The 20,689-nt window shown below is 41.3% G+C and overlaps 1 protein-coding gene across 4 annotated transcripts in view; it reads right to left on the bottom strand.

Moving 5' to 3' along the window:
* GRB10 (growth factor receptor bound protein 10) overlaps window positions 1-20,689 on the bottom strand; it is a 149,690-nt gene that overhangs the window by 97,897 nt on the left and 31,104 nt on the right. For all 4 annotated transcript variants that reach the window (XM_075744748.1, XM_075744747.1, XM_075744745.1 and 1 more), the window contains exon 2: window positions 14,448-14,544. The gene's annotated coding sequence lies outside the window, so the exon portion shown is untranslated. The remainder of the gene's footprint in view (window positions 1-14,447; window positions 14,545-20,689) is intronic.

Genomic DNA, 20,689 nt, shown 5'->3' with positions numbered 1-20,689 from the left:
CACACAGAAATCACAGACACATCTCTCAAACACAACGATCGTGCCTTTTCATGATTAACACCCCAGCATCAGAGCTTGTATTGGAACAGACCATTGTGGTGTTTCCCCCAACCAAATGGCTCAAGGGTTCCACTCTCTGAGCAAATCACTAATGTAATTTATGCAAAGAAATGATGGAATGTAAGAAATAATCTACATTATATGAATACTGAAAAAAAATAATCAGTTCTTTTGTACTGCTTACATTGTAGTAATAGATTACTTTGCAAGCCCTCAGAAAAAAAACCTCCAAGTATTACCAATAAAACAAGATGTCTGTATTTCTTTAATAATGCTTGAATCTCATTTATCTTTCACAGTTTTAAGAAAGTCACATCATCACACCTTTCACACTGATACGCAAAACAGTTTTCTAAAAAAAAAAATCCTCAACAATGATGCTCTATCAGACTTCATAAAGTCACCGCCCCCAAGTGTTGGCAATAGTTGGCCAGTATTTCTAATACAAACTATGCTGTAGCACTGCCTATGTACAAATTGTCAGTTCACAACAGTTGTAAAGAAAACAAAATAAAAATTAAGCTAAGACTAACAACCAGGGCCATTGTGGATATTTCATTGTGGCCAGTCTCTCATCACCATTTCTCAAAATAAAAGAAGCTTGCAGTATTTTCCTACATTTTCAGAATCCTTATCAGAATACAAAAAAGAAGTAACTAGTTTGACTATAGTAAAATCCAAGCAGCTCAAGAGGTACTTTCTAGCCTGAGAACTTCTTCCAGTGCTCTGGATACTTTACCTATCTCCGTCTGATTTTCAAAAATCTAGGTACATAATGGAACGTGCTTAATTGCTACACCTGTTCGAGTATTAATACATATATATGTTTATATCTATCTATCTCGATGTAGCGGCTGCTATGTCTTCCCCTGCTTGAGGAAAGTGAGCTAAATGCAGGTATCTCTACCAGTTATCTTGCATCAATAAGATGGCTTTATCAGAAAATCTTTATTGACTAAACATTCTCTAAAGGAAGAAATTTGCAAAAGCTCAGCAATTTGCATTTAAATAGTAACAGATTACATGTAAAGTCACAAGCTGTCCCAGGAAAACCCAATACAAAGTGTAAATCTTTAGTTTTTGCACAAACTGCCACTTGGGGAAAAAAACCTGCTTGCTTTTAGCAAGCATGTCAATCACCTCTTCATGCTTGGAAGGTTTTGGTTTTGTTTTATAACTAGTTGTTCACAGCATAAGTGTGTCACGTGATCACTTATTTTGTACAGCTTCTGCCCACTTTTTGATAACGTCTACTGGACACATCGACAAAGTTACCCACGGCACGTCAGAACATACACTGCAACGCTTCAACGTGGTTAACGGCAGCAGTTGCTTTAATTCTACACAAATCCTCTGAATACTGGGCTACCTTAAGGCCTCAACAGATCAAAGAGTTTTTGTAACTGCCTGTATGCTACTGGAGGAAGGTCTGGTGTGCCAAAAATTGCCCAAGTAGCACGTGAAACAAAATAAGCAAACCACTCCAAACAAGACCTGCCCAGGTACAGGGTGTCCAACCAGGGGGAGATTTCAGCAGAGACCGCAAAGCCTGTCAGCAAGAAGTGCAAGAAATCCCGCAGTTATAATACAGCCATGTGTGCAACATCTGATCAAGCTGGCTTTAGCAATGCTGAAACACTACAGCTACTAACTAGGAGAATGTTTCTGAAAATGGATTTCTACTGTTCACTCCGAGGAAGATAGGAAGCAATCAGATAAGCTGCTGTTCAATCAGTATCAAAGTGGCTTTAAAACATCTTTCTTTCTCTTCTTTTCTCTTCCCTGAAACCACTGCTGAAGATGGGGGGGGGGGGGGGGGAATAAATAAATGTGACTTTTTACTTTGCAGCTCAAGGGGCTAAGCAGCTTGCACATGAGCGGCTACCACACTTCAGCTGAGATGGTGATTAACTTCAGGGTTCAGGGTGGTAACTTTTATGGCACAATCAGTATTTATTATAGTGCTTCCTCTAGTTTTGAGCTATTCTTTCTAACCCAAAAATGCAGATCTATGGAATAAAGGTAGTGGAAGATTCCTGCTGAGATTAAAGTCAAACCAGAGATCAAAAAAAGGAATCATAGGATGAGGAAGAAAAGAAAAAACCTTTGAACTAGGCTTCAGAAGCAAGCTGTGGGCGAGAGGAAGAAGCCACCTTCTGGATACAGTTGAACTGAAGACCATTACAAAACAAGAAAATTAACTGTGGCAAATTACCTGGGGGTTCATAAGAACACCACCACAATACTGACAGCATGTGTGTAAACTTGCATCCTAATAACGCATGTTATTGTGTCAATATCCCTGTTCCAGAAGATGGTAGTGGGACAGTCAATGAGAAGTTTCTGGTCTTGTGGGTTTGGGTTTATTTTAATCTTCAGGACAAGTCATGCTCTAAAAGATATGCTGTCAGAAAACTATTTTTCCAACCTGCTCTCATCCAGCATAGCAGTTATGGTTTGCAACTAAACCATCCAGCCAATTCATGTTCAACAGCCAGCAGTTTGTCATAATTTTGAGGACATAAAGGAGGCCAGAAAAAACAAGATCGCAAAAGATGCCTTTTTCAGAATGTCTTTAGCACACTTGGTTAACCATTTGCTCATGTCAGAAATACATATATATATTTCATGCAGAAATTTCATCAGCACATATAGGAAGGCATTCTTCCTATCAAATTTAAAGCATAGCGCCTTATACTCCTGTATGGCCAGAAGTAGGAAATGGGCACTCTGAAGTCTTAATTCACATTCACCTTAGAGAACGGGCTCTACAGAGCCTCCAGCTACAGAAGGCTTAAGGTGACTACTTCAAATGTTGAGGTTAACATTTGGTTTGAAAAATTCTGAGTCTGTCATGAATTTAAAGAGGAAAAAAAATTCACATAAATTGAGTGTGCATGTGTGGGTGGGTAAACATGCTGTAAGTTGCTTTAATAAATGGGTATCTGCTACATTCAAGAGACTAACTGAAGTGATCTAACAAGTTCAAGTAATACATGAAACACTGAAGAACGCATATGTAACGTATGATCCGATCCTAGAGTTACCTTCTGCAGAAATCTTTCCAATAGGTCATGAGAAGTGGTCATGGCAGTGTGACCATGGACACCACTCCTGGGGTTCCTGCTTCCCTGATAGTCAAGGAAGGATGAGCCCAAGAGAGGGGGTCTGGAAGAAGAAGGATATGCAGACGGGAAGCAGGATAAAAGCACACAGAAGGACTGTGCAAGACCAAAGGGCTTCACTCATCTAGGTGGCAGGAGACCCAGAGCCCATAGAGGAAAGAAAGCCCATGGAATTGGACTAGCCACAAGTGCAGCCACTGCCTCCTGACATCATCATCGGCAAGACGTCCTCCAGAAAGAGGCAGTGATCTCCTTCCAGGAGGGCCAACATGTCTTCTTCCAAGCTCCCTACACACTGCTCTCTGTGAACCTGCACACAATCACTCAAGGAAATCCTGGACAGCTCTGGTCCCTGCAGAGGGGTGGAGGAGATAGAAAACCCACAGACAGGAAAGGGAGATGTTAGCCTTGCCAGGCTAGGCACAGTCTCTTTACAATCAATAAAATGTGCATTTCAAGACTCGTGTCAGCCCTTACTTCCTGACCTGCACTGCCTTTTCATGCTCCAGGGGTGGGGGGCAGCACCTCTTCTGCAACGGGCCCCCAGTGGAGAGGAAAGGGGAACATCTGGCCAGGACTCCTAGTGCCTCATGCCCATCCCCATCAAATGACTTAGAGCCAGGGGCACTCATGACCAAGGGATATACGCAGCAGTCAGACCGGAGGGTGAAAGCTCACAAGCCACTTAGCGAGGGAGAGCTTCCCCACGCTGCCCCAAGGATGGTTCTGGGGAGATATGGCTGGCAGTAGGTCCTCAGAGAAGGCAGCATGGGAGACAGCCCGCTTGGATGTAAACCTTGGGAAAGACAGTAAGCACCACAGAAGGCCGAAGGGTGCCATGACAAGAGACTGAGTACCAACGGCTTGGCTGGGAAGCCACAAAGGACAGCAGTGGGACACTGGGCTGCTGGCTAGCACCCCTAGGTTCTCCTTTGCTTCTGTCACACTGGCTAGTCCTGTGTTTTTAACTCTCAATGCTTGCTTCCAAAAGAGGCACTCGTCATCCTGCAGAAGATGAAAGCTCAGAGTACCTGTCTTGCCTAGGCCAAACAAATTCATTTTGCAGCCAGGTGCATGGGATGGGAGAAACTGGAGACGAATCAGCTAAATCACATTTCTGACCCACTCACAAACAAACAGTGCAGTTCCAGCTTGCAGCCAGCACCGGACACTACAAAAATTTCTGGTGTGGGTTAAGGACAGCTTCACATCACAAGTGATTTAGCGTGCCAACCAGGGAGCACTCTTCTGACCAACAAGCTAGCAAAGCCCACTTATGGACAAAGGAAAGAGCCAGTTAGGAAAGCAGAGGCTGATGGCAGCCTGATGCCATACTGAGATGAAGGTAACAAGAGTAAGCAAAAGGGAGCAAGACTACTAGCAGAATTACAGTCCTGGACCACAGGAAAGAAGATTTTTTTACTTGCTCAAGGATCTGATTGACAGGTTCCCATGCAAGACTGCTCTGAAGGACCAAGTGGCCCAGGACAACAAGCTCATCTCCCAGGACAGCCTCCTTAAAGCTCAATGGTCCATCCTGGCATGCAGAAAGTCACAGGGGAATGGCAGAAAGCCAGAGCGAATGGACAGGCAACTCCTGCCTCAGATCAAATGCTGAAATGCAAAGAAGGTCAAAGCAGGAAGAGGTTATGCAGAAAGAATGTGGAGATACTGCCCAAGCAGAAAAGCCAAAGCAAGCAAAGAATGCCAAGAAAAAAAACAAGGAATGCTTCTACAAGTAAGCAAGGGCAAAGGGATGGCTAGTATTGGTCTAGTTAGTGCTCAGTTGTGCACAGGACCCAGCAGCTAAGGACACAAAAGATCAATGATTTCTTTGCCTCAGTTTTTCCTAGTAAAGTTCATCCTCACATCTCCCACTTCTTTGAGCATAGTGTCAGCATCTGGGATACTGAACCATTACTCACAGCAACAGAAGGTTATGCATCACACAAGCAAAGGAAGGTTTGCATCACGCAAGCTAACTGGACCAAGTCCCTGGGACCAGATGGGATGCTAAGGAAGGTGGCCAATACCACTGCAAGGCTATGCCCTCCTATCTTTAAAAAAAAGTCATCGATCAGAGGAGGATCTTGATGACCGCAGAGGCATAAAAAAATCACGTTCATTTTCAATATGGGCAAGGATGAGGATACGAGGAACCAGAAGCTGTCCAGCTTGCCCAGTTTCTAGCAAGATTACGGAGCAAGTCCTCCTGGAAGTCATTACCGGGCACACAAAGGCCAAAAAAAGCAATTGGTAAATTTATGCTGGCTGTTCCAAAGAACAAGTCATACCTCACATTTCAGCTCATAATTTTATACTCTTTATATTAAGGGTCTTACCTCTCAAGAAACCGAAACACTTAGAGAGATCAAGGGTCATTGTGCTGCCTTTTGATTTCCTCATACTGTTGCACATGCTAGGTTCTTCAAATATATAGTTAAAATTTCACAATATTGGACAATCTTATGGGATTTTAGAGTATCTAATTATTTTCATTAGAAAAGCAGGCACCTCATTGGTACTCCCTACAGCTCAAAGCAATCTGCCTCAGATACAGCTGACAACTGTAGAAAAGTTAACTGCTAACTTTAGAAGGCCCTACTGCAGCAGCATAAAATTAATCAAAAATACTTCTTTGCCTCCACTGAAGTATCAGTTTTACAAAAACTCACGTGAGCTGGAATAATGGTCTGTCACTCTCCTACACTAATAGCTTCAAGAACTTCTTCAAGAAAGGTGCCAACACCACTTTGTCAGAAACCCCCTCCTGAACTGTGCAGAAGTATTCAGTATTCCGGGGAACTTGCCAGCATGACAGTATTTACTGTATGACTAATATGCATTAATGAAGCACAAATGGACAACTATTTACTTGTGCTAATAACTAAAGCGCTTTATTAGAGCTAAGGCCTCTAGCATGAAGGATTGCCAGGTTCCCCCACTTGCCAAAATTATGTCAAAAAATGGAGCCAGTGTGTAAGACATCAAGAGCTACAGCCAGTGTGTAGTAGAGTCTTAAGTCATTGTTTAACATTCAGCTTGCAAGGGACAAGTATGCTCCAAAACCACTGGCTGTTTCCGAGGGCTTGTCTTTTCATTGTAGAGGCTAGAATTTCAAATATGCACACTCGTCTTACCAGTACGCAAGCCAAAGCTATCTTAAAATAGCAGTAAAGCCTGAGAGCTTTGCTGGGCATTTGTGTTTTACCTCGGGTTGCTTGTTGTTCTTTCAAAACCAGAAAGAAAAACACAGTATCTTAATGCCTCGGATTAAAATATCAATACTATCTAGCATAAAAGGCCATTAATACCAATAATCTGGCCCCTTCTACATGAAGGATTCCTAAAAGCTGATCAATTTGGTAAAATTCCATCCTGAAAAAGCAAAGCCAATCCTTCAAGAACAAAGTCCTTGTTCTGTGCCACACTCTCCATTCCACATCTCCATGAAGGGAACGTACGTGTGATGCTAGGCATGAAAGATACACCCAAAAAGTGGCAGAGTTTTGTGGGAACCTAGGGAGAAGTTTTGAAAGAGCATTTCAGACTGCATTATATTAGAAATTGAAAGAAAAATTCTTAGAGGATGCAAAAGAAGCAGGTGAGGATCTTTTCCAGTCACAGCTAGTGCTAGGCGGACTTGATATATCCATCCCTAGCTTTACAAAGTAAAAGGCATATCCACCACCGAAGCCATGGTGGGTTTAGGCTATCCATTCTTGTTTGAATCTGCAGCTTCAGTTCAGGACTCAGCTGCAGTATTGCAGCTAGATGGTCTGCAAGTGTAGAAACAAAATGATCCCTGCCATGAGATATCACATTAACAATAGAAGTCTAGAAACTCTACCCATAGTTTCTTTTTAGAAACAGAAAGATCAACTCTCAGAGTTGATCACACTTAAACAACTTCATGCACAACCACAGGATTTTGGTTGTGGGGTGGTTGTTTGTGGGTTTTTTCACCTTCTTTAACTTAAGAAAAGAAGAAATCGTAAGTGCTTATGACATACTGTCCTCCCTTGATCAAACAGTCTTCCTTTAGACTCTGTAAAGCCAGAAAATCTACTGGGTATAACTTTTAGCAAGGTCTGTATCTAGATATATTTCTTGGAAATACTTAAGTATAAGACAACATTATATCTCCGGCCTTTTCCAAGGATAGAAAAGGCCTGTCTGAGCCAACTGGCATGGACAGCAACACTAAGAATTATCCGAGCCGCAGCACTTTCTTGAAAAGTGACAGCTCCAAATGCACAGCAATCTTATCTTCCTCTTAAAAAACAAAATAATTTTCTCCGGTGGTTATTTACTCGTATGCAGAGCACAAAACATCTGTAGGAGGAGGGTTCATTAAAAACACCCCCCCTCCCAAACTATCACTAACATAATTCCAGTTGACTATAAGAAAGCAATTAAAATAATACTTCCATTCTCTTATATTTCAGCTTTCTATTCTTTTACATTTACACAAACATTTGAAGTATGAAGCTGTCTTTGGACCGGTGCATCAACTTCTCTCTTCTGTTAAGTGAGAGTTGTTACTAACATGGAAACACTTATACTGGTAGTTCTCCAAAATAACCAGTTGGTAAACAGTTTGTTGAAATATTTACTCATTTGGAAATGATCCCATTCATGAGGAAAAAGATATACAGGATTCAGTTTGGTGCTACAGTCTGCTAAACTGATTGTTACCATTACTTCCGAATACATTACTTCAGAATAGTCTGGTGAAGTTTTGTGAGAAAACACTAGAAAATGGCCTGGTTTTATCAACACATCCGTTTTTATAGTCTCAAAGTGGCATCTTAAATGCTGCACACAAGTCAGAACCTGAAGAGATCCGTTGCTTTTGATGTTCACAGGATCCCTGAATGATTGAGGTTGGAGGGGACCTCTGGAGGTCATCTGGTCCACTAGCTGCTCAAGCAGGGCCAGCAGTTGCCTGGGACAGTGTCCAGACAGCTTTGGAGTATCTCCAAGAAGGAAGATTGCACCACCTCTCTGGGCAACCTGTGCCAGTGCTCGGTCACCCTCACGGTGAAAGAGTGTTGCCCAATGTTCAGAAGGAACCTCCTGTGTTTCAGTTTGTGCCCATTGCCTCTGGCCCTGTCACTGGGCACCACTGACTAGTCTGGCTCTGTCCTCTTTGCACCCTCCCTTCAGATATTTATATGCATTCATAAGATCCCCCCTCAGCCTTAAGTAAAAAAAAGTAGCAAACTGCAGATTTAAACATTATGAAAACTGAAGCTGTATCAATGGACAAATTTAAGAGATTGCTTGTATATAATGACATAAGATTCAATGGTACGTTCAGTCTACTGTTCCAGCATGAGCATGAAACCATTAACAGGAAGATGCAAAATTAAGCTTCTTTACTTGTAATTTCCTCACTTGATTTACAACATCTACCTTTCTTCCTCCTCACTGTTACTAGTAATGTAAGTAGTAAACGATATGACGGACCATTAGAGTCCTTTGAGTCTTTTTTTTTTTTTGGTGGGTGGAAAAATCTTATATAATTGAAAAATGTAGACCTAGGTACTTGAAATTTCTTGCTCGCATTCACCTTCAAAAAAGACTTCACGTTTTGCCAACCAACTTCTGTGTAAATTAATTAGAATACAAAAGTAGAAGTGCAAACAGTTAAGTACAGACTTTTGATGGGAATTGTAGAAAGGTAAACTGGTACAGCAAAAAAAGTAATTGATGGGTATTTCTTTTAAGAGGGGAAACTAATCAACTGTATGAAAGCTTAGTGTAAGATACAAATTTCTTTGACATTCTTTTGCTTCATATACAATATTCTCATGACATGTGATCGTGAGGGCAAGTGTACTTGCAATGGCCTCTTTAGGAGGTAAGCACCACACTTCAACGTGAGTGAAAGCAATTGCTTTTGGGACAATTTTTTAAACAGATTTTTTTCCAAGAAAAATAGAGGCTAGAAATCCAGCTCCAGTTGCTCTTCAACAAGAACTACCAAGCAGCATCAACTCTATCTGTAAAAAACATTTGCAGTCTGCACTCAGGGAGACAGATTTCATAACTTCGTATTAGAGGCAACATGTCTTGTAAAAACATTCACTAATGTTCTCACTGCTTTGTACTTTATGTCTCTGCAGTCCATCAACCCTCTACACCACATGCATGTAAACTGTTAAAACATGAGCACCGTCAACAAAGTATCTGTTGACTGACACCATATTTCACAAATCTGATGACTTTCTGCATTGGCAGTAGCAACATTTCAGCTTCATTTCTTCATACAATATGTAGAAGAATGATGCAATAATGCCTCTGGTGGTTTTTTCACTCAGCTATGCCCAAGGACTTTGAAAGCCAGCTTGGGCACTCTGGTCCTTCCATATTGCCCTGTTAACATGAAAAACCCAAACTCTGGGCCAAATTCTATACAAGCAGCGTCCTTGTACATTTAAGCCTAATGAGAATAAAGCAAGCCGCTGCTTATTTTGAATCTTAAAAATTGTGTATTGGGTTTGCGTGCCAAGGTTTTGGTAGTGGGGAGGCTACACAGGTGGCTTCTGTGAGAAGCTGCTAGAAGCTTCCCCCATGTCCAACAGAGCCAATGCCAGCCGGCTCCAAGACAGACCCATCAGTGGCCAAGGCCGAGCCCATCAGCAACAGTGGTAGTGCCTCTGGGGTAACAGAGTTAAGGGGAAGATAAAACCTACAGTGGAACAACAGCAGCCAGGATAAAGGAGTGAGAATATGCGAGATGAACAACTCTGCAGACACCAAGGTCAGTGAAGGAGAAGAAGGAGGTGCTCCAGGTGCCAGAGCAGAGATTCCTCTGCAGCAACCCATGGAGAAGACCACAATGAGGCAGGCTGGCCCCCCACAGCCCATGGAGGTCCACGGTGGAGCAGACATCCACCTGCAGCCTGTGGAGGACCCCACGCCAGAGCAGGTGGATGCCTGAAGGAGGCTGTGACCCTCTCAGAAGCCCACACTGGAGCTGGCTCCTGGCAGGACCTGTGGCCCCATAGAGAGAGAAGCCCATGCTGGAGCAGGTTTGCTGGCAGGATTTGTGACCCCGTGGGGGACCCATGCTGGAGCAGTCTGTTCCTGAAGGTCTGCACCCCGTGGAAGGGACCCAGGCTGGAGCCGTTCATGAAGAACTGCTGCCCGTGGGAAGGACCCACGTTGGAGAAGTTCCTGGAAGACTGTCTCCCGTGAGAGGGACCCCACACTGGAGCAGAGGAAGAGTGTGAGGAGTCCTCCCCCTGAGGAGGAAGAAGCAGCAGAGACAACGTGTGATGAACTGACCGCAACCCCCATTCCCCATACCCCTGTGCTCCTTGGAGATGAGGAGGTAGAGAATTCAGGAATAAAGTTGAGCCTAGGAAGAAGGGAGGAGTTTTATATCTCATTATCCTACTCTGATTTTAATTGGTAATAAATTAATTTCCCCAAACTGAGTCTGTTTTGCCCATGACAGTAATTGGTGAGTGATCTCTCCCTGCTCTCATCTCGACCCGTGAGCTTTTTGTTATATTTTCTCTCCCTTGTCCAGCTGAGGAGGGGAGTGATAGAGTGGCTTTGGTGGGCACCTGGCCCCTAGCCAGGGTCAACCCACCACATATCAGAAGAAAGATCTCTATGGTCTCGACAAACAACTGTCGATAGCTAAGTGAAAAAAGATTTTCGAACAGCGTCAGGCAGACAATGAGGGCCAAAACGTTGGTCTTGACAGACCTTCCCATGTAGGTTTTCAGTCCAACTGGACAAATTTTGCAACTGATTTTTTTTCATGTTATGTTTTTTAGAACGTAAGACATTTTATTCAGCATGACAGTAGCACGTATACCTATTAACACTCAGTATCAGACTGTTCAGTTCCAAAGTGGCAGACATAAGACTAAGTCACATAGAAGGCTTTTGGATTTCATAGAGATGAGGATTATGGCATCCACCAAGGTAACTCTGAATTAGAGATATAAGCATCATCATTTTTATTTTTTTTCCCCCTGCTAAAACAGAAACGCTCTAACTATCCAAAGCAAACAACCCCTGAAAAGGTAAAAAGCAAATCTCCTGAAAAACCACACTCACTGAGAGGAGGCAACCTACAAAAACAAGTATAACCTCAATATGCCATGGACTTGGATCAGACAACCTCCAAAGGTGTCTTCTAACTTATTATAACATTTTATGGAAAACAAAGATCAAAGCTGCCATACTAAAACCTGGAGAACCTGTACCTAGCTCTTCCTCCAGCTGAGGGCAAAGAAATGTGACTGTTGTAGTAATGGCAGTACATCATCTTCACATCCACAAATCTGACATCATTAAAGGAGACTTTTATTACAGTAGCTAGCCTCGAACTTATTAATTCTCTTACGTATTTACTTCTCTACTCTTGAAGTGCACAGAGCTTCTCAAGTGTGATGTGCAATATTCTGTTCTCTTATCTGGTCAAGAGGGTTATTAGCAATCCTGAAATTCACAGCTCTGTACACATAGGAGAAAGCAATTTCCCTTTTCTCCCTATTTTGTGACCCAGTGCTTGTATTGCATTTTATGCCAAGTTAGAGGATGAGTATGATGTGAACAAGTCCTTTCTCTAACAAGAATTCAGCTCTCTGAAAACAAACTCTATCAATAATTAATAAAGTCATGCCTGCATCTTGGTTATAAGAAAATAAACGGAAGGTAAAAAATAGAGGATAAACAGAACATTCCTGCATGTCCACAATTTCATCTTCAGAAACTGAGGGGAAAAAAACATCCATCCGTTATTTAAGTCATTGAGACTTGTACAATTCATGCATCAAAGGGTTAAAGAACTAAATCTTCCCCAAGAGTTCAAGTCACTGCACATAAATACTGTTGTGACTACAGATTGCAAAAGAACGGAAACACAGTAAATCATCCCATTTTTTCTGAGAAATTCTGGGACTATGTTCTGAATTTCCAGGAACAGAAGACAAACACTGCCAATTCTCACTGCTGGATTTTTATTGAAGAGTTCGAGAATTTGGAAAGGGCTCCTGAAAGCCACTAAAAGGTAGTATTGATTTTTTTCCACAAAGCTAGAGATTGTTTCTAGGACAATGCACTCAGTGTGACTGGTTTATGTGCTAACTCCCAAGAAAATTAAAAAAAAAATAAAAGGCTCTAAAACACGACCCAAAAGCTTCTGAAAGCAGCAAACATTGCAAACAAAGAGCCCAGTAAGAAAGTCAGATCTGTACCTTGCTCGTCTCCCCAAAAACCAGAAAAGGAAGGGTAGAGGGTAGTTGGCAACAAGACATCCTAAAGGATATTCTGTAGTGCATATTCACTTATCCAGGTTCTCATTTCTCTTGCTGTCTGCTTTGAACATAATCCCAAACTCCAACACGTCAATTTATTCTAAAGACTGAAGTTTTAAGGTCCCAACCTTGGGGACTCTGGAGGAATGCTCTCCGTAGCCTTCCATTCACATTAAGTCAGAAAATGTACTGAAAAAAATAGAATACTTCTTCATGATCTAATCTAGAGCATATTTAGTTTAACCTTCTTTCAGCCCTTTACTAACACAATACTGGCACTGTAGCCGAATTTGAAAGACAAGTTGATGAAAGCTTCTAAGTCAGATTTAGTAGGGGTGGAAAAACAGATGTTCAGGGTTTTTTTAATGCGAACTTCACTTCTGACAGAAGGCACAGTAGTTGTGAATGGGCTTCCAAAGCTAGTCTTTAACTATCCTAAGTGCTTGTAACTGGCTTAACACACAGTAAGCTATGACCAAAAATAATTAACAGGGAGTCACTTTCTAACCACCTTAAGTCATCCGTGTTGCTTTGACACTTCTAGTCTGTTGACTGTCCTAGATTAAATCAGATTATCTACAGGGTTTGTAAGAGCAAGGGGAAGCACCAAGGAAAATTCACATTCTTACTGCTTATGAACCACTAAAGACACTATTTTCATGAGGAAATTTGACATCCAGTAAAGAATCTGCAGCTCAAAAATGACTGCCTACAATGTGAAGTTTGTCTTACATAGCTCTCCTCTCCCTCAGCTTTGCATCATGACTCAGGTGATGCTCTAAAAGAATTTGAAGCATAATTTCACAGCGCTTCAAAATCACAAAGTCCAGGCACATCTATTCACATATTCCTTTAAAAACACAGATTCAAGTATAGTGACAGATTTTCAGGACACCTGATTTGTCAAAGTCCATTCTATTTTTATAGTTGCAAAATCAGTTATAAAGGAACTGTTATGTTTTTCCTGTAATCAGGAAAAGCGTTAATGTACATTCAACTGACAACTCAGCATATACTAACATTAGTCTTTTAACTAATTTGAAGTTTCCTGTTGGGGAAAAAAATTGTAAGTTGGCACATTATGAAACAGATGTCTAAATCCTAGAGAGATTTGTTGGGGATTGGTGGTGGTGGGTTTGTTTGGTTTTTTGCTTTTCTTTCAAATGAGGAGCATGACTGTAGTAATCACTACTAGTAATGTTTCTCTTGGGAGAAAGAGAAAAACATTTCAATGTCACATGATACTCTGTTTAATTATTTGTGTATCTGCAGGGCCCAAAATCATAATTGAATCCTTAGCGTGGCAAGCACACTATGAAAGCAAGAGGAAAAAGGGCAAAAAAACAGGTCATGCCCAAAATAACGAATTTGCAGTTCCAAAAAAAAAAAAAAAATACAAAGCATGCATTATGCCAACCACGACTGCCTAGGGAAGAAGAGAAAAAAAAGGAAAAAAGAGAACTTCTAAGTTCATTTTTGCCTAGCACCTTTGAATTGAGCTGAATTTTTTTTTGTAATATATTCTTTGTAATATGCCATATTGGCTGCTTAGATACAGCATAATGACTCAACAAACACAGGATCTAACCAAGTGTAAAAATCTCTGCCTTTGTTCCTACCAATATAGCATTCAGCAAACATTGATACTTTTTGGTACAAGGCATTTCACCGGTATCATAGCTTGCCCCCCTTTTTTAAAAAAAAAAAAAAAAAAAAGTGCCTTCTTCCAAGTATGAACTGGCTATTTTGAGGACAGATATCAGATCTTAATCAGTATACATTAGCGACCCAATGTTTTCAGCAGCAGGTCTTGAATAGAGGATGGTAGCAGAGGCTCTGTTCCCAAACATTAGCAAAACCCAGAGAATTGCCAGACAGCTATTAGCAGTTTGATGAAAAGTTTGAATGCACAGTCAATCACTGGCACACAGCAATATGATGCTACAAGCTGACAGGAACATGCAGGTTTATAACTTACTATCCGATAAGGAAGATGCAAAAGGAGTCTGGGCAGCCAGCTAAAGCCATTTGTTTCTTCAAATTTTCTTCAAATTACATCTACTGCTTCACAGGACCTGCAGAGTACAAACAAACTGTCAGAAACCATACTGAAGACATATAATCAACTTATTATTGAAAACAGTTGGAGGGGGAAGACCGAGAAGAGCAAGATGAGGTGACGAGGATTTGCATCAACTCAGAGTAGCAAATCTGCACATTTGCTGTCTGTAGCCTAGAAAACACGTTCAACTTGATAATTCATTCAAAAGCCCAATATAACTATTCTCAGGCTAGATGGCTCCTCCTTTACTTCCACGGTCCAGGTAAGAAAGCAAGCCTCTCTTCGCACTTAGACTCTAACCATTTGAAGATTGGCTCTTGCCAACTGAGGCTATGTTTTCAATTGTGGAAAGAAAACACTGAAATCTGGGAGTTAATTAAGATGACAACCACTTATAGAATCATTTAAGTTGGAAAAGATCCGTAAGATCAAGATCATTATGCAGCATTAGCCTTCAAAACCTAGTTACACAATTTCTTCTTCCCTTAAACCCTTCCCACCTGCCTTTTCTCTCATGCAATATATCAAACAGGGCGTCCCATGCAAATCTGCATTCAGGTCTTGCATTTCCTCCTCTGAGTATCAGCAGCAACTTTGCAAGGAAAGTAATGTTTAAGCATCGCTTCCGTGATCAGATTGAGCTTGAAAAGAAATCTACTGCAAACATATTTAGAGGTGCATATGGCTAAAGAACCATAAATACAAAAGAAAAGGCAGTATTAAGCCAATGTCAAGAAAGTGATTTTAGCTGCTGCCTCATAACAAAGGAAACAAAAAAAACTTAAAAGCATATAAACATATAAAGCACTATTTACTGGTCCTAGCATTTCTCCCAACCAGTGACATTCATTGGAGACATCCCTGCAGTATAAGACAAGTGATGTCACTTCCAAGCAGATGAAAAAAGGGTGACTGGGGGAGAGAGAGTGGACTGCAAAGCAGAGCCAGAACTTTTACTCCTACCACAAGCAAGCTCCTGTCTTGTTTATTGTTAATTATCAATTATGTATTCAAAACAAAAGTCTTAGTTTTAAATAGGCTACCCACTGCTCTCAGTAGGCATGAACTGTCACCAAACCAAAGCTCCCAGTAAGATTTATGGGACAGTTAAGTCACAGACAAGGGTAAAAGAACTCTTGGAAAAACCGCTCCTGGAGGAGTTACAGCTTATGGTCCACGTAAACCATGCACTCATTGAGGAAGCTTTATTTTATCTAGTTCCAGGCCAAGTTTGGCTGAGGTATGGTAGCCGCCTCCTCTATCAGAAAGGCAGGCAAACTCCTGGGGGTTTCTTTCCAGGAAAGAGTTACTGGGCTTCTGCGGTTTTCCTGAGGTAGCAACTTTCTAGGATCAATTCATACAACCAGTTACCTTGGGAGGAAACTAGTTTTGGCAACAGCAAGTTTGAATATCTATTTAACCCAACATGCATAAATCAAGTTGTTTATTCTAGATACCTTTTTTCCATAGCATTTACTTAAATTTAAAACCAAAATCTTACAGGATTCACATGGCAGGGAAGAGACCACCTCAAATATCTAACTCTGTAGGCATAATACCCAACTTGTACGGTTGTTAGTCTTTAGACATATAAAGAGTGGTCTACAGCCATCTAACTCCCACTGCAGACCTAAAAGTTTGCAGTTAGTTTTTAAGATGGATCTGCAGATTTCATTTTCAGGGCAAGATTTGCCTCATTTGCCCAGTTTGTTCTGAGAGAATTAAGCACAGATTAATGGAAACCTCTTTTATCCTGGCTGATGTATGCAAAATTTAAAAAAAAAAACAAAAAACAAACAGAAAAGAGAAGCTTTTCACTTTGGGGACTACAGTTTTCTGTAAGTACATCTAAAGTGAAATTAGGCAAGCCACTGGAATAGATGTTCTGAACTTGGTACAATGAATCAAGAACAAAGAGAACTGTATATTATTAGCCTGTAAAGCTACTCAGATTAAAGAAAGTTTAGGTAAAGGGATAAGGGAAAAGCATTCAGCCTTACATTGCAACAGTTTTATGTTTATTATCACTTCAGTATTGAGAGAACAAGAAAAGGCAGGACTGCTGTAAATTTAACTGTAGGTTATTTAGGACTATCAAAATACTGGTCTTTCTCTCAATGTTTCAGCAAAAGGCACTGATTCACTTATAGCAAGATAGATTAAATATGTTCCTAAACAATACCAGACCAATTTGTCTACTCTGGGGCGTGCTGCAGTTTATGCCACAGCCCCATTACGCCAATGGAAGATCATCAATTACCTCGAACAATAGTTGGAGTCAAGACTGCATAATTTATCAAGACCCATTTGCTTCACTGCTACATTCTTGAGTATTCATTTGTTAACACCGCAGAAACAGAGGAAAGCAATAATCTCTAGATGATATCATTCCTGGTCAGTCACACATTAACACTGATTTAAGATTGCATCTCTTTTGTCTGTCTAAAAGCAGTTTATCAAAGTAGTCCTACCCTAGGAATACAAAAAGCCTTTGCTCACCTTTAAGGTCTAAGGCCCTGTTGTACCACATCAATGAGCAATAAATTTTATAGGGACAGAACTCTATACTAATTCATATGTTCAGCAGATAAAAAATTAGGATTTAAAGAGAAAATATAAATCAACTTTTTCGTTGCTGTTGTGTTTAAACATGATTTTTAGCATGTCAGTTCTCTTCAGAGACCATAACTGCATACAGACTTACATGTTCTTTCCATACAAGTTAAACAGCACAAATCACAAAGAGATATTTAAGTGCCAAGTTACTGCCCTTTTCCTAAAACGCCTCAGATGGGGGAGGGAAACTCCAAAGGATTGTAAATAGAAAACAAGCTATGCAGTCAATCACTGTTACAAAACTCGGGACATTCAGTGGTGAGAACAACTGTCATGCAGCACGGAGCCAGACAGCCTGCGCACATTCAAAACCAAGCGACTTCATGTGCTTTTATCGGCTTCAGAGGTCTTGCTTGGACAGGGTCCCTGAAAAGGGGTCAGTCACGATAAACCAAGTTTCAAAGGTCGTAAGATTTGGGTTTGGTATGATATTCTCTAGCCTAAAGAATAGTCTATTGTTAGACATAGCTTTTGACATCTCAGTCTCTCAAAAGCATTAAAGCACCATCTAAACAAAATTTGATATTCATCCCGCATGGAAGACATCGCAGGTACGCACCCTGGAGATTAATGCTGCTCTGAATGAGTTGTTTCTAGTCAAAATCAAATTACTCACCTATCCAGCAGATTAAGTTATCTATTAACTGCAAATTAAGCCTGTCACCAGGTATGCTTTTTGGATTTATCACTTGCTCTCTGCATGTTCCCAGCAGAGGAAACGGTATGTCACCCAGCGCTCTGGAAGCACACGCAGCCCACGCACCTACAGATACTGCGGTAGGAAGATGGCAGGGGTATGGTCACTCTGCCAATTTGGGAAGTTTTCCAGGTTCTACATGTGCCATCTGTCAAAGTCTTTAAATTCGGGGCGGGGGGGGGGGGGGGGAAGAAGGGGGGAAGGAATATTTTAACCTGACAGTGGTGTAAGACGAGCTCCAGAGCTCTTGAAAACTGTGGTTATGCTCTTTTATGAAAGGTAACTTAACAATTTTGTTGAATACTATTCCCTTCAAGTCCTAAGTATTTAATTATATTTCTTCTGTAATGTTCTGCTTTCTGTAACTGAACTACTATGGAAGAGATAGGGGAGAAAAAACACCTTCAATATAGCCATAAATTTTGACCTACCTGAAGACCTTTCTCCAAGACCTCAGGTTTAACAACCAGGTTAAAAATCTTTCCCTCTCTTTTACACCTCTCTCACTCTCTCAGACCTTCAGTGTCACCACTTCATTTCTCCCCACACTATAGCATGAGGCTTAGCAGACCAAACCTGGATTTTTATAAGAAATTAGAACAAAGTCTTAAAACAGCCATGTTCACACAATATTCTCTTCTAAGTCACCTTCAGAACTGTCTAGGTCAATTCTACTGGACTTATAATTTAACATCTTGAAAAGGCAGAGGGAAAAAAAAGACCCTGTCTTGTTGGTCCACACAAAGACCAATCTGCAAGATCTTGACTGTCCGCTCAGCTGGCTCCAGGCTTCCCACTACTTCACAGCATCTAGGAAAGCGTTTTGCTTTTTTCTGCAGATATATACATACACATATATATATCACTGAAGCATGGCTTCAAGATAAGGTAGTTAAACGGATACATCTATTAATCCTCTGCACCAACACAGGGCATGAGGACACATACTTTCTTACTAGTCTACTCCTATTGCCATAGTTACAACAGAAATAAGATTTGGATATCTGAAGCATGAGGCATGCCAGTGAATTTTCTGTAGTTGAAAGACCTGACAGCTAACAGTGTCCCCAGCTGCATTTAAAACACAGGACCCAGATGGGTTTTTCCATGCAAGGACAAGACCCACACAACTTCTCACAAGAAGCCAGCCTGACCAGCCTGGGCTGGAAAGAAAAGTGCCGCTGGCTGGAGCAAGGAGATGAGATCCTAAAGCACCCTTGGCAGCACGTGCGTTTGCCACCAGATTTCATCATAGCTTTAGCAATCAGTACATATAAGGATTTCTAGAGCAGTTTCCCCTCTTTTGGTGGTGGCTTCAGGTAGAGACTGTGTGAGTTTACGAGACTGAGGATGCCTTCCGCCTCCACGGTGATCACTTGGTCAGCAGGACTCAAAGGTTCATTAGTGCAGGCTGCCAAACAAGTACAACCAAAAGACCCTGACTTCAAACCAACACTGGCAGCTTCCTGCACAAGGAACAACACAGCACTGCTCTGTTTGGCACTCGGAGGACTCGATTCATCATCTCAAACCTTTTATTGCACACTTCCCCATTTTACTCACTCTGAACACATGCATGCTTCTCTCCCCAGCTCTGGATGTCCCTCCCTACACCCAAAGTCTCCAGTTTTCCCATGTTGAAAACTAATACTTGGGGCAACTTCCCTCCAGACAAGGTCTTTTGCCTTCAGAACAGCTCCCCAAACGCTCCAGAACACCATCACTCTCCAACTGCAAAAGACTGAATGACATGTCAGTAGACCATCAGGATGTCAACGATCAGTAGCAACAGGTAGTATTTGCAGATATCCCACAGTTTCTTCCCATGTGCCTTGCGCGAGTTGGTACGCGCACGCACATTTTGTTACACACACATACCCAAAAGGCATTTGCAAGTCTATGATACAGAGCAACCGCCTAACTAGAGTAATACTTTGAACAACTTTGAAAACAAAGCATTGTTCTAGTTAAAATTTCAAGTGAGTGTTGCGCACTAAAATGAAAAGCACTGTTCAAAATATAAATCATCAATCAAAAGCACTTCAGTTACGTCCAAACACTCCCACGATTCCATACTAAAAAATCTGGTCTTATAAAAAAAGGGAATATAATTCACTTTGCCATTCTTAATTGCAAAGCTGTTAGTCTAAATATTACACCTTGTAAAGGAAGCCATTTGCCATTGTAATTTTGCCAGAAAGTGAAGAATCTTGGCAACAGCAATTCAGGCTTTTGAAAGCCAAAACAGATACATACTTCAGAAGAAGCACAGAAGAGCTGATGCCATCCCACTTCAAGTCTTGCCAAATAAAATTAAATAAAATATATGCAGTTCAGCATTTTTTGGTCTCCTAAAGCTGCCTAAAATTCTGAAAAGGCTCCTCAAGACTCACAGCCTGTGAATTCATGTTCACCTCCTGACAGGGCAGCTTCATTGACAGCAAGGATAAAAAGTCCTGGGAGAAAAATAGTTACTTTGCACCTAGCCCATTTAAGTAAAGATTTTCCCCTTTGTCCCTGCAGGAAGTATTCCAGTTTAAAAACCAAACCTATGATGAGCTTTGGAAATATTTATGAAACTCTGCAGTTTTCCTATCTCCCTTGATCACTGAAAATCCTCTTCTGCCTCCTAATAGCTAAATCCATAGCTTTGAAGCAGGAACTCTGACAACCAAACAGACTGTACTCGAGTCTAAACGAAATGTTAATTAGATAGAAACTGAAATAGAGAACTATGTAGTAGATGATCCCATCAGCAAGCCATATGCAGAAGTAGGGCTGGTCCATAGATGCATGACTGGGACAAGAGATGCATAGCGAGGCAGTCCAAGGACAACTTCAGCTG

This window comes from Balearica regulorum, chromosome 2 (genome assembly GCF_011004875.1).
Source record: "Balearica regulorum gibbericeps isolate bBalReg1 chromosome 2, bBalReg1.pri, whole genome shotgun sequence".
In the NCBI taxonomy this organism is placed as follows: domain Eukaryota; kingdom Metazoa; phylum Chordata; class Aves; order Gruiformes; family Gruidae; genus Balearica; species Balearica regulorum.
This window is presented reverse-complemented; position numbering and strand designations above follow the sequence as displayed.